The following is a 14,182-nucleotide window of genomic DNA, read 5'->3' on the forward strand; positions in this document are numbered from 1 at the left end:
TGCAGGTTTGACATAAAAATCAAATTAAAAAAAATGGGAATTTCATATCTGCACACCTGAGTTTGTGACTCTGAAGGTCCTTTTCCATTTCAGCAACAGACAGCCATTCCCAAAGTTTCCAGCTGTGAAGGCTCACTCCTGCCAAGACAAATGCAAAGCATGATAGCTTTACCTTTGATATGAATGAATTTCATAGTCCACATTCCTTTGTCAAGATAGAGCATTTTGTTTCCTGGAGTGAAGGAAACTTGGACTCGGTTTTTATTTTAAACTTTGATTTGACTTTGAAACGTTATCATGTAACGTTTTCTCCCTTTAAAGAAATGCTCACCCTTCTAGGTGGCACGAGACCCTCTGGCATTTCTGTGGTCTCTTTGAAGCTGACTGTGTATACACACATGTGCATATGCAATTTGATCATGTAATTGTGCCATCGAGATGGTATAACAACACGAAGTTTTCAAATGACTGCTACGGAGGAAATGTAGCATTTTGGAAGCTAATAATTATTCCAATAGTATCATTTGACAAGTACATCAATGTTCCTCCATATTTGGAGTTATTGGAGCATTCTGTTGTTGGCAGACAAAAGCATCCTAAGTGATACAGCCATAGCTCTGCTCTCTCAGACCAAGAGTCAAAAACCTAACCGGTCAGTCCTTTGCCCTCTCAGTACTTTGATTCTTTAGCTATTTGTTACACAGGGAGAGTGGTAACACCTCAAATGTTGTTAGAAAGACTCATTTAGACACCTATAAAGTAAAGTTCTTGGAATGGTGTTCGGTCTATAACAAGTGCCCTCAGTGTTAGTATAACATGACACAATTTGGGTTTTACAAAAAAAAAAAAAAATGCCTCTGATAAGATTATCATTTCACAAGGTAAATACAAGGTGATATTGCTAGAAATAAAAACAGTGATGTGATTATTTAAAAAGTCAACCAACACATGTCAATGCTACGTCGCCTGCCCTGCAATCAGATTCTGGAGATAAGCGTGGTGACTTTTGAAAGCACTCAGCAGAGAGAACTCTGCTTGTAGTAGCCTAAAGGAGGAGGGGCACAAGGTACCCTTTCGGTGGGATTTACAACTAGGTTTGAATAATTATTTGTCCGGTTGTCTCATTCTAGGAGCTTGCCCGTATATCTGAACACTTATTTGTGGGCTTATAATTGGACTGGGTGTAGCTCAGAAAAAGAGGAGTCTAGTCCCTGCCTTCAGGGAGTTTGGGAGTTACCTCTTTGATAGAGGGAAGCAAGAGTTAGCTTCTTATTACGTAATCCAGTTGAGCAATAAAGAGTGACAGACTCCAGGATAAAGTGCCTGACAGAGGTCAGAGTGGGGGTTGCGTGTGAGAGTGGCCTATCCTCACATAGCCTCTGTGTCTTGTAATGAGAGCCTGGACAGGACTCTAACCAGAAAGCGCTATATTTGAGTGGCATCTGTAGGAGCAGATTTTCAAATGAGTAATCTGGGGTTCGGAAAAGACTTCTAAAGTGGGAGAAATGAAGGATGTAAGAAGACAATCCGTGCTTTTAGAAAGCCAGTGTCCCTGACCTAATGCTACAACGTAGGCTTTCCACACTTCAAGAAGGTTTTATTGTGAAATAAATAGAAGGGCTGAGAAATTTTTATTTAAAAGTATTTTTCCTCTGCTTTCAAATGGAAACGTATCCCTACCCACACATTTAATTTCTTTATATAAGAATGCATCACTAAAGTTTTTATCTTTTGTGAATCAGCATTTGTACAACCTCAGGTTTCTTATTTCCTGAGGGATAAATATGACTGTTTGCTTTCTCTAAAGCCTACCATTCACAGTAAGGTGATATGTTTTATCCAGAGTAAGACATACACAAATATACTCAGATCTTCTTAAAATTTACTTAATACAGCAAAGAAATCCATAGCTGTCATAAGCATGTGCCTTTTGATATGTTTAGCCTGATTAGTTTTAGATTCAAAAATCATTAAAGTGCTTCCAAAGTTAAATATGCCCCTAACTTTGAGCCTTCGTTATTTTCCAAATTAATTAATTTAATTTAATTGGTATGTTTATCAGTTTATTGGTATGTCAACATATTTACTCTCATTTTCTAAATTTAAATGACCTTCCATTATCTGTGAAGGTATGGAACAGCCAAAGATGTTATAAAATGTATCCAGTTTGTTGTTGTTTTTTTCAGCATTAAGTAAAATTTTGGAGCTTTGAGGAAGAATTTTTAGTTCTGTATTGGACTTACTTATGCAAAGTGATAACTCTTGACAACTTAGTACAAACTGCTTTTGAATTTTAAGGAGAAACCACAGTTTCCTCCTAACAATGCCTGAACTTAGGCATGCAGTTAATTTGAACTTAATTTCCCTTAATCTTGTTTTGAGGTTGCCAGCAACAACTTTTTATATTTTCTTCCTTAAGGTCACTAGCTTTCTTCTAAAATTGCTCTTTTTAAAGATGGAGAAATAAATTCTGCCTTTAACCTTTCTGTGTTGGCCAATACGTGGTAGGCAATCTCTGACTTCTGCTTGCGGAAGAAGCTGGAAATATTAATTCCTCTGTGAAGGGTGACATCTCTCCTTCTGAAACCTCCCCCTCTGTGTGCACTCCACAGGGCCGTAAACCTTACATTAGACCACCTATTGTATTCTTATAATGAGTTTTCTGTATGGCTGTCTCTCATTCCATGAAGATAAATTTTGTTTTATTTACCTTCATAATGTCTGGACCCAGAGATTCCAGTGCTAAGAGGAATCGTTTAGTAAGATAAGTTTCTTCACACTCTTATTTAATTTAACTATAATCTCTCTGTAAGAGTGAAGTAAAAAATTTTGAAGCCTCAGAGTAGCACAGCAAGACGTGTCTGCTGAGAGCTTTATATTGGCAAAAGGTAAAGACTTAGATCCGGGCAAGGAACGGTTTGTATAGGATGATGTATCCTTATGTCTTCCTACTAATCTTTGATACTGCTTGTCATTTGGATGCATAAACTCAGGGTCATCCATTTCACACGGATGCTGAAAATTTTACCGTGTATCTAATTTTCTTAGTTTTCCATGTGTTATCTCCTCTGTAAAAAGTGGCTAATAATACCCAATTAGAGAAATTTTGTGGACTTCAATGACACGTGAAAACATTGAGTATGACACCTGGCCCATGGTATAAGGTTAACAAAATTTTCTTTCTCCTTTACTCTTTCCTAGAACTATTCAAATTGTCCTATGTGAAAGGGAAGAAATAGAGTATATTAATCAAATAAAAATGTTTTATTTTCATAGTCAATAATTAAATTTAAATAATGTTTAAAATGTTTAAATATTTAAAATAAAATTTGAGAAGTCTGAAGAGCAGAAAACAGAATAATTGTTTTTTTAAATTTTTTTAACATTTATTCATTTTTGAGAGTGAGAGAGTGCAAGTGGGGGAGGGGCAGAGACAGAGGGAGACAGAATCCAAAGCAGGCTCCAGACTCTGAGCTGTCAGCTCAGAGCTCAACGTGGGGTTCGAACCCTCGAGCCGTGGAATCATGACCTGAGCCAAAGTCAGACGCTTAACCAACTGAGCTAGCCAGACGACCCCAGAATAGTTTTAAAAAATCAACTTCACTCTAGTAACAGGACATTTGATTGCATGACAATCAAAAAGAGGTATAAATTATTCTAATTATCCAGGAATTGAACATTAACTTGATGAGCATTGCTGAAGAGGAACAAAGAATAATGACATACACACAAAATGAAAGCAATGCTTCAGCCTCTATCAAAACAACCTGGAAGAAGATATGTGAAAAGTGGTAAAAAACTGGTGAAAATAAGGAGAAAAAGAAAGCAATGTTTTTGGAAAACCATTAGGGCAATGTAGAATAAGCATTTCCAACTCTCTGGGTCTCTGTAACCTCTTTTGCTCAATTATCAGGACCAGATGATTCCTAAGATTCCTTCAGAAATTTCTGCAGTATAAAGGTCATGAACAGAGAGAAGAAATGTGTCATGTGTAGAAGTGGGTGAAAGGTCTTTGAACTAAGAGTAGCAGCTATTAATATCTGAGCAAATGTGGATGTTCTGGGAGCCCAGGAAACTTTGTGATCTTCTACTGTAGAATCTTTCTTTAGAATTGTCCTCTGAATGTGAGCTACGTCCCCAGAATGTGAGCACCTTGCAGGTAGGCACTGCTGACCTATCCAAGTTGATCTGAGCGTATTCTATTACTGCTTTGTCTTAATAAATACTGGTAGCCTTCAACAACTAACAGCGGGGAGAGCTATAAATCTCCCTCTTAAAACAGATAAAGTGAAAGTTCTCTCAGATAGGCTTCTAACTGAAGCAGATGAGCACCAAGCAGGAACGCAACCTGTTGCTCATGCGCCATGAAGCCTTCATGCTCTGTACTTTTCAGTGTCTCGGTAGTTAGTTCTCGCATGGACAATTCAGAGGCATGTGCTTAGCATGCTAAACAATGGAATTCACCTAACCATCCTGTCAGACAACTGGGGATGCCCCCAAATCAGAAGCTACACAATGGGCCATTTCTCAACTGAGCCTTAGGCAACTGGGCTTGGTGGGTCTTCTAGCCTATGATCTAAGAGTAGGGAGTTAGCCATATTTCTAGCCAACTCCTAAATCTTTGAGGCCATTCATTTCGTCACTGAGAACCTCATTATTATTTTTTATAGAGTTTCAGATTTTAGGAGATAAAGGTAACCAAACTGTAGATTTTAACTACATGCTAAATAGGTCTAGAATGAATGTTCACAACCAGGGTAGCACCCCACTTTAGAAGGTGGATTGAAAGTGCTCAGTACTCACACATTGTATTTTTTCTTTTTTGTCTGTTTCAAGTTTTTATTTAAATTCTAGTTAGTTAATGTATAGTGCATACATTGTATTTTATATGGAAGTATTTGAAGTGCATTGCAGAAAACTTCGTGGTAGGAAACATGCTTTCTTCTTCTTTGTGGCAGAGTTCTTGGAACACAGTGACCCCATGATAAATCTTCATCGAATACTTGTATGTATAATGATGCATATATCATCGACAGTAATCCCCAGTAAATTGCTGCCTACGTGATGTGAGAAAAATCGTATTTTTTTGTCTCATTCATCTTCTATTGCCTTGATTTGTTTTTGGAGTGTCTTTACTTTTTTATTCTAATAAATTGCTTACATAATAGTACACCCACCAAATATTGATATCTTAGTTCTTATAAGGCAAAAGAATCTCATAACTATTGTAGACCCAAACTTGTTCATTTTGCAAGGCCCTGCCCAATACACCTCTTCTCGCCAGCGTTCACACACTAGAATATTCATCGACGCTTTGTTTCTTCTCCTAAAGAGAAGTGTGCATGTTTTTATCAGCTTCCTAGGAGGACTATAAAGTCCTATTACAAAGACACTGGATGAAAAGAGTCAAGGGAACGGCTATGAGAAAATAAGTAGGGATATCCCTAGAGAGGGACCTGCTTCTGTGTTCTTTTAAACGTCACAGCGTAATTGTTTCTCTCTCTCTCTCACTCTCTTTATTTTTTTTTTTAAAGAAAGAACCAGGGTGAGGAGTAGCTCACTTGCAAGCTGGGGAGGTTGGCAAACACTGGCGGCAGAGCTTACTTTGGTTCAGCAATCATCCTGCCTCAGTGGTATGCCTCACTGTCACTCAGAACGCCACAGCCATTCTTGGATACTTGGAGGTGGGGCTCACAGCAGTCAGCAGTGATTTGACCCAGCGCTTGGGGCAAACATAACCACAGTTATCAGTGTTAATTCCATTGTCTTCCAACCAGCATTTTGCAAGTGAATTAATATTGGAGGATTTGCACTTTTTCATCGGACTTCAAACTGGTAATTACGCTTATGTAATCACTGTGAAGTTTTCTAACCTAACAATGTAGGACTCAAGACTGGTTCCTGCAATACTAAAATCTTACTTTGATCTGGTTTTTTGCTTTCTTCTTATCCAGTTTAAGCTCTACCTGCATTTCTTTCTTTTCTCGGGGACTATTTGAGATACAGATCTCCATGCACCCTGTCCCAAGCTTTTTGATAAGAAGTTGTATCCAAAGGAAAATAGAAGGAGTTGGTCAGGTGTAGTAACTTTACTATGATCTTGCCAGTAGTAATGACCACACTAAGTGATAAGAGGATATTAAAAAATATATATAGAAGCATTGAAACCCTCCAATAAACATATGGTTATAGACATGCAGCAGTGGAGGAATATCTTAATAGAGCAACAACATACTAAAAGAGCAAATTCATGCACAGTTCTTTTGTTCTTAAGAATATCGAAGCCCAGGAAGACTGTTAAACTGCAGATGAATTTTTATAATTGCCTGAAGAGGCAATTATAATATCATTATGCAAGTTTTGGACTCTCTTGTATTAAGATTGTAAAGCAGAGTGGGTGTCTCCCGGTCTTGGAGAAAGAAGAATCTATCCTTTCCCATTTAGAATCAACAGTAATCAGTAGAGATCACAGGCAGAGATTCTACTGGTGACATTCCTGGTTTGTCTCTAGTCAACAGATGGCTTACTGAGACTTGCTTGAGAGGTGACATGTCAATTTGATTTTACATTCAGGTTACAAAACTCTGTCTTCATATTGTATACCTGACAGATTACTGAATCTTTGATGTAACAACTAACAGGACACAGGAAGTAATGTTAGAAAATTAACCATTAAATTATAACCAGTTTTTAATTTGCACATCATTCCTCCAGTGTTTTAAGAGTTAGCCACATGGAATTATAATGGGTGTCGAAGACCAGGTACCAGAATTAGGGAAAATTTTACAGATTTCAGACCTAATCATTTTACTGGTCACATACAACCATTTCTAGTAATGTCATTTTATTTTGACCTGCATTGTGATACAGTGTTGTGTAGGAACAAACGATATCTGTCTGTGTGCCTTCACTCTGTTTCACTCTGATTATCACAAATAGTTGGAAAGTGAGCCTTGTGAATTAAAAGATTTCGAGGCAGTGGTTTGCCTCGGTGGGTATTGTGTGAGGACAAGAGACTACGGAGAGTGGTTGACATAGACAGGGGGCAGGAAATGCTAATATAACCTCATTCAAAGAATTCCTAACCTTGCTTGTACCTCAGACTTATACACTGCTTTTGAGATTTGGGTGATTAATTATTTAAGCATTCTAGACAAGCCATAATTAAACATTTCAATACAAGATCACAAGTAATTACTGACTTACAATTACATATGTTACCTAAGTATAAATAATTAGAAAACAAAAAAAAAGTGAAATGACCTACTGTGTGGTAATGCTACTGAACAGATATATTTTTATACTAAAAGGCAAGGACTTTATAAATGCTGACATTATGTAAGTGACCTTGTCTTTAGAGCGTTGAATTGTGCGTGGTATATTGTTTGTTTACTCAACAAACATTTGGCTGCCCAACACATACTAGGTACTGATAATTTTCGGTACCTAATTTCATCCACTTAGCACTTTGATAATTCCCCACCACAAATATTATTTGATAAATTAAATGGATATCAACACAGGGACATTTTATAGAGGGTCACTACTCTACTAGGTCATCAGGGAACCCCCCCACTGAATCTGGTACCACAAGTTTTCATATTTCTCCCTTAAGGATGATGAAAGATCAGTGGATTCCTAAGTATCTGAAGTCTGTGGAGCCTCGGGTTGCTTAGAAACAGTGAATATGGGCTTGCTATGGCAACCCAATTTATCAGTGAACGAAAAGCCAGTTTAGCTGGCATCGTGCCACATCTCCATACTTTGCTGGTAAGAATATTCAGATCCTCTATTGTATCAGTTATTTTTTTATTATTTACATAAGCAAATTAAATACATCACAAATTACCAAATTCTGAAATAGGAACTTACAGTTTATAATGGATAGCAACTGCATGGAAAGTAAGCTGAAATTTACTATGTAATGCTATTTCAAATTTATTATGTCTGCTGGTTACTATCCCATTGCCTAACTTGCTTTTATATGTAGGATTTTAATTACATTGAAAGCATGAGAAAGCTAGACTAGTAAAGTATATAATTTATGTGATAAAAAAGTTCCTGTAAATTTGACTTAGAATAAAAATTCCATAAGGACAATCTATAAATTTATCTATGTAATGTACATTTTAGTGATACTTTGATTCATATTCACTGTTTGCCTATAAATAGAATAAATGCGTTTCACCATATTTTTAGAAATCTTATGCTTTAAGTGATACACCGTGTAATCTGACACACAAAATGTATTAGAGAATTAACTTCCTTGAAAAACACATTTTTATAGTAACAGAAAAGACCTCCGAGTTTTACTCTCCTCCTCAGTATGAGGATTTGCTCCTTGGGGTACATTTTTCACTATTTTGGCCTTTGTGATTTTAGACGGGTTTTCCGATTTTAATGACAACTTTTCATTTTGTTTTTACATCCTCATGCTGTCTAAGACTGTAGCCTGTGCACCTCTTCATAGGTGTTTTATTTACCTTATCTCCCTATTGATTCCAACTCTTGTATGTTTGTCACAGTCCGTGGCGGAGGCGGGGCTGGCAGCCTCTCCTGAGACAAGAATGCTACCAGGTTCTGCTCACTGTCCTTTTCCCCCGGGTTTTGGCATTTATGCGTTCTGTTTTGATATTTAAGAGTTCATAGTATTAAAGGTTCTCTTGAGAGTAAACAAAAAAAAAAAAAAAAATCAGTCTGACTCAGATTGCCGTGGGATAAGGAAGGATACGTGGGGTGATATTGTCAATTTTTTTCTTTGAACTTTATTCATTTTTATAGACTTCTGAATTGATCTTTTTTTTGAGTCTTCTAGCGTGTCTATTTAGCTGAGCAACGCCCGTCTTGAAGATAATATGTGTCATGTCACAGATGGAAACAAGTACAAAGACAGAACTTAAACAGAGATGGAACTTCAGCCATTTTTCTTGAGCTAACTGCTCTCAGAACAGAGAAGCCATTTCTCAGAAGGGCTTGTTTAAGTCTCCAATGACTGGGCCATACTAACACCCTTGACAAAGATCCATTCTGAAGTCAGATAAAGGCCCACTGTTTTTTAACAAAATAAATGAGCGGTCCAGACAAATCCTCTAAACAACCGAGAGGAATCAAACTATTAGCAAAGGGATCACAGGGGCGCCTGGGTGGCTCAGTCGGTTAAGCGTCCGACTTCGACTCAGGTCATTATCTCACGGTTTGTGGGTTTGAGCCCCGCATCGGGCTCTGTGCTGACAGCTAGCTTAGAGCCTGGAGCCTGCTTCAGAGTCTGTGTCTCCTCTCTCTGACCCTCCCCTGCTCACTCTCTCTCTCTCTCAGAAATAAATAAATAAATAAAAACATTAAAAAAACAAAATTTAGCAAGGGATCACATCAGTTAGTTTATAAAAAAGATTGCCATGTAAAAAATTAGAGTATAATATTCAGAAGATTTGGCAAAAATTTGAATAGGCAAAATAATACAATCACTTATTAATGATCTACCTTTAATACTGAATAATGGTTTTTGGTGTGAATTATTTTAACAAATTTTAGAAATCTTCATTTTAATAAATATATATATATGTATTCTTTGATATGGAAACCTAAACACAATTGGTATATAAGATCATTTAAAATGTTTTGGGGTGGTTCCTGGGTGGCTCAGTCCATTGAGCATCAGACTCTTTTTTTTTTTTTTTAATGTTTTATTTATTTCTAGGAGAGAGAGAGAGAGAGAGACAGCATGAGCAGGGGAGGGTCAGAGAGAGAGGGAGACACAGACTCCGAAACAGGCTCCAGGCTCTGGGCTGGCAGTCAGCACAGAGCCCGACGCGGGGCTCGAACCCATGAACTGCGAGCTCATGACCTGAGCAAAAGTCGGACGCTTAACCGACTAAGCCACCCGGGCGCCCCGAGCATCAGACTCTTGATTTCAGCTCAGGTCATAATCCCAGGGGTGTGGAATTGAGTACTGCATGGGGCTAAGCATGGAGCCTGCTTAAGATTAGCCGTCTCTCTCTGTCCCTCTCCCCTGTTCATGCTCTCAAACGTAATAATAAAAATAAACATTAAAATGCTTGGTAAAAGGTTACTGTGTAGGAGTTTTTCATCGTTGTATTCCAGTTACTCAATAAGTATGTATAGAATGACAGAAGTAAAGTCCTTTGTAAGAATTTTTTAAAAATGTTTTTTAAAAATGGCCTTGAATGAGCCACCCAGGCACCCCAAGAATATTTTCTAATGTGGAAGAATCAGACTATTTGTTTAATACATGCAGCTTTTTGCTTAAAGCAGACCACACTTGTTCTTTGTTTAATTTCCCTCCTGGTGTTTACTAAATATAAAAAAGGCACACGTATTCAATAACATTCCTTTTAAACTTGATGTCAGATAACCTGGAAAAGCTAAGATAACCTCCTGTCCTACCAAATTACATAATATACCCATGTTTATTTTTGATCTATCCTGTGACATCTACAGTATAGGTTCTTCAGTGTCTATTCAATGTGTATTTGAACATCTATTATGTGTCAGTCACTATTTTAAAATCTAGGATATAAAAACCACTAGCAACACAGTTCCCAGTAAATACATCACAGGGAGCTTCATTGTCACCTTCACCCTTGCAACTCCTGAATGAACAAATAAATGATGAACTGAGCTTTTTATAACACATTTTATGAGTATACCACTAAAGTGTTCTGGAGATATAGAAGAAAATGCAGTTATATGGTATTTTATACGTGTTTAATATTAAAGTAACATCTCTGTTGCATATCGTATAGAAAACCATATTTCTGTTCTTTTTTTCCTTTTTTAGAGGTCTCCTGGTTGTGTTTCTTGACTACACTTAATGAGCAAGAACTTTGGTTAGATATTTTTATTGTTTAAAAGAGCAGTGATCCAGGGTCCACATTTTACATAGAATCTTGAGGTATCAGCTTGTGTGTTTTCAACTGAAACCAGCTGAGCCAGCACAGACAGGGATTTTGAGGGGTCCACATAATTGAAAATCCCAGAGTTAGTACTTTAAAAAATTTTTTTTTGACAGAGAGAGAGAGTGAGGAAGATGGGCAGAGAGATAGAGTGAGAGAGAATCCTGAGGAGGTTGCACAGAGCCTGACACAGGGCTCAGTCCCACTACTATGGGATCATGACCTGAGCCAAAACCAAGAGTTGGCACTCAAGGATTGAGCCACCCAGGTACCCCCAGTGTTAGCACTCTTTAGCTATAGTTGGATCAGACTTGCTGGCTCTTTCTCCTTAAGTTTGTCTCTTCCATTTATTTGGGTATTGGCTTTAACCAAGATTGACTTTCCTTGAGTTTTTAAGAAGTACCCTCCCAGGAAGAATATGTGTTTCCTTTTTCTTCCACATAGAAGATGGGGGTGGGGGAGAGATAATAGTAGAAAGACTGATTCACACCATTGTTGAGCAAAGGAGGTTTTATGAGTCCTGAGGGAAAATGTGTGTTCTTCTAATGCTCCCTATTTAATCAAAGGAAAAATTTAAATAGAGTACTGGCATTCTTAGAGGCAATGTCTCTAGAATAAAAACCTTTATAAGTCAAAATATGGAGGCAGTTTTTGAATCTTTCCTTCTGTATTCAATATTGAAGGACAGTTCTAAATGCTAAGTCAGCCACTCATGGGTTCTAGATCACAACCCATTCCTCCCTATACAAAAGGCACTAAGGTTCTAGGGTGTGAAGTCCCTGAAGAAATGTTACTATCTTTCTTTCCTCTGGGAAATTCTCAGGAATAGTGAACTATCCTTAAATAGTATGATATAATCAACTAAAATGACTGCATTTGGTCAGCTTTATTCATTATGTTTCATCTTTAAAGATTGAAGCCAAGTCCCCCAAACACATCTTAATTTTATTTAATGGCTCTAAAAACAAAACAAAACACCCAAAAGACAGATGTTGCCTATACTCATTTTTAATTGCATTTGCCTAGGATTGGATGAAGATTGAAAGATTGATACATATGATGGTAGAATATTATGTCCTAAAGAGAAAAAGTTTTCCAAGTAATAAATTTGTACCAAATGACTTAAAAAGACAATCATACTGTAATTTTTTCCCTAACCCAGCTGACATGCCAGAGAAGCCAGAGGAAGTTGAGTAAATAGCACAGATGTAATTTAATATTCATTTTTTGAGTTTCATGATTTGAAGATTTTAAATATTTCCTATTGCCACAGGATAGTAATGGAAGGCTAATAGAATAAGTTGCAAACTATGGTGAAGTTTTGACTGGAATACTTTTTGGTAATATTTGGATACCTGTAATTGTACATTGAACTGCCATTGGAGGCTGGATGCCTTTCAAAACAGAAATATCTGTTAAGTGGATAATGTGAGCATGTTCGTAAAAAGAGTGAAGGACCAAATGAATTCATGGTTTCTGTTGATTTATGGGTAGCTGTGCTTTTGTAAATGCAATTGCAGTAAGAAATGTGAATGCAGCTCCAAATTTACATATCCCAAATCATGTGCCCTTTTGGGAGAATACTACAAAAATAAAAATTAAATGGCAAATAGTCAAATAGAAATCAATCAGGACAGATACACATAGGGTAACCAAGGAAGAAAAGCAGGTGAAAGAGGGGAGTCTATACTAAGGCTTATTATAAAAACAGTATTTTGGGACATGCCTCTCTCTTTACAACATAGGAGACATTTCAATGGTTTTTAATTTTGAGTTAAATCATGAAATGTTACGGTTTTCCACGCTTTTATGGACTTATTTCACCTCCTAATTTTACTCACAGTAGCCTTCTTTTCTCCAACCTACTATGATGACCCAGTTTTCCCTGAGGAGTTATAGAAAATGAGAGGAAAAACAGTCCTAGCAACATTCCTGGATCATATCCAGAAAATGTTCTTTAGTCCTTGGAACGCCTAGAGGATGCTGTTCCAAGCCTTGTACATGTGGTTTGGGAAAACAATAATATTCTCAGCATTCACCCTGAACAGGAAAGCACTGTGCTCTTAACAAAAGGAGCATCACAGAGTCCACTGAAATGCACTCAGACAATATAAGCACTCCAATTCACATGCATACTTTTACCCAGGAACAGGAGGCACTGCGGAGGAGATTACTTTGCTTACCTAAATAACACAACCGAGAGACCTTGGGTCCTAAAAGCCAAGGAAACAGTTGTGTCCCAGTAGTCTCTGAGGACAGGTGAACTAAGGAAGCAGAGCAACACTAGCAGGACTAGTAGAGTCAGGTAAGGGGGACATTCTGTACCAATTCAGACTCCATAACCTACGAATGATTCCTTGAATCACAACCTCAGAACAAAAGAGAAGCGTGACATTCAGGAATCTGAAAGGGATGGTCAGGATAAACAGGTTTGGAGTCCTTGGCTGCTTGCTGGTGAGCCAGTAAGATGACAGATACTTGTCCAGAGACGGTGCTGATGCTGCCTGAACCCACCTAAACCTACCTTACTACAGTTACCACAAGGTCAATTCCTTTATCAATTTCCTTGCCAGTGCCCTATATTGCAAAGCAAACTTTAATGCTGCTGCTAAAGTATCAAAGCCAAAATGAAGTTTAATAGGCAAGTCAAACTTCTTTATGATTCAAAATCGAAGTGTGGAGATCGCAGAGGGAAGGTTTTACTCTACCTGTGATATGTTGTAATTTGTCTCCTGCGAGCAGGTACCCAGCAATCACAGAGACTCGTGGAGGGCAATTTCGGGGTTTTGAGATTTTAGAATTAGGCTGAATTCATTTATCTGTCTCATGCAACATAGAGTGCTGGTATACCACTTTTTATTCTGTCTAGAGTCTAGTGTTTATGGCATCTGGAACATGCCCAAGAAATATGTAAAGAAGTGATTGAAATGATCTATAATATTTCCAGGTAAACACTTGCTTCTGGAAATTTTATCAGATATATATATACACATATATCCAATGTTTTTGTTGTTTGTGTTTCTTACAAACTATTTGTATGAGCCGTTAGTCGAACAGAAAAATACAGTTAAGCATCCGACTTTCGCTTAGGTCATGATCTCGCGGTTCGTGGGTTCGAGCCCCGCGTCGGGCTCTGTGCTGACTGCCAGCTCAGAGCCTGGAGCCTATTTCAGAGTCTGTGTCTCCCTCTCTCTCTCTGACCCTCCCCTGCTCACGCTCTCTCTCTCTCTCTCTCTCCTAGAAATAAATAAAAATATTTAAAAAAAAAA

General features: G+C 37.7%; 1 protein-coding gene across 9 annotated transcripts in view; it reads left to right on the plus strand.

Moving 5' to 3' along the window:
• The window catches only part of CD36 (CD36 molecule), a 187,887-nt gene that overhangs the window by 117,712 nt on the left and 55,993 nt on the right, over positions 1–14,182 (plus strand). The window lies entirely within an intron of this gene.

This window comes from Hyaena hyaena, unplaced genomic scaffold, assembly GCF_003009895.1.
Source record: "Hyaena hyaena isolate Hyena2069 unplaced genomic scaffold, ASM300989v1 scaffold_415, whole genome shotgun sequence".
NCBI classification, from domain to species: Eukaryota; Metazoa; Chordata; class Mammalia; order Carnivora; family Hyaenidae; genus Hyaena; species Hyaena hyaena.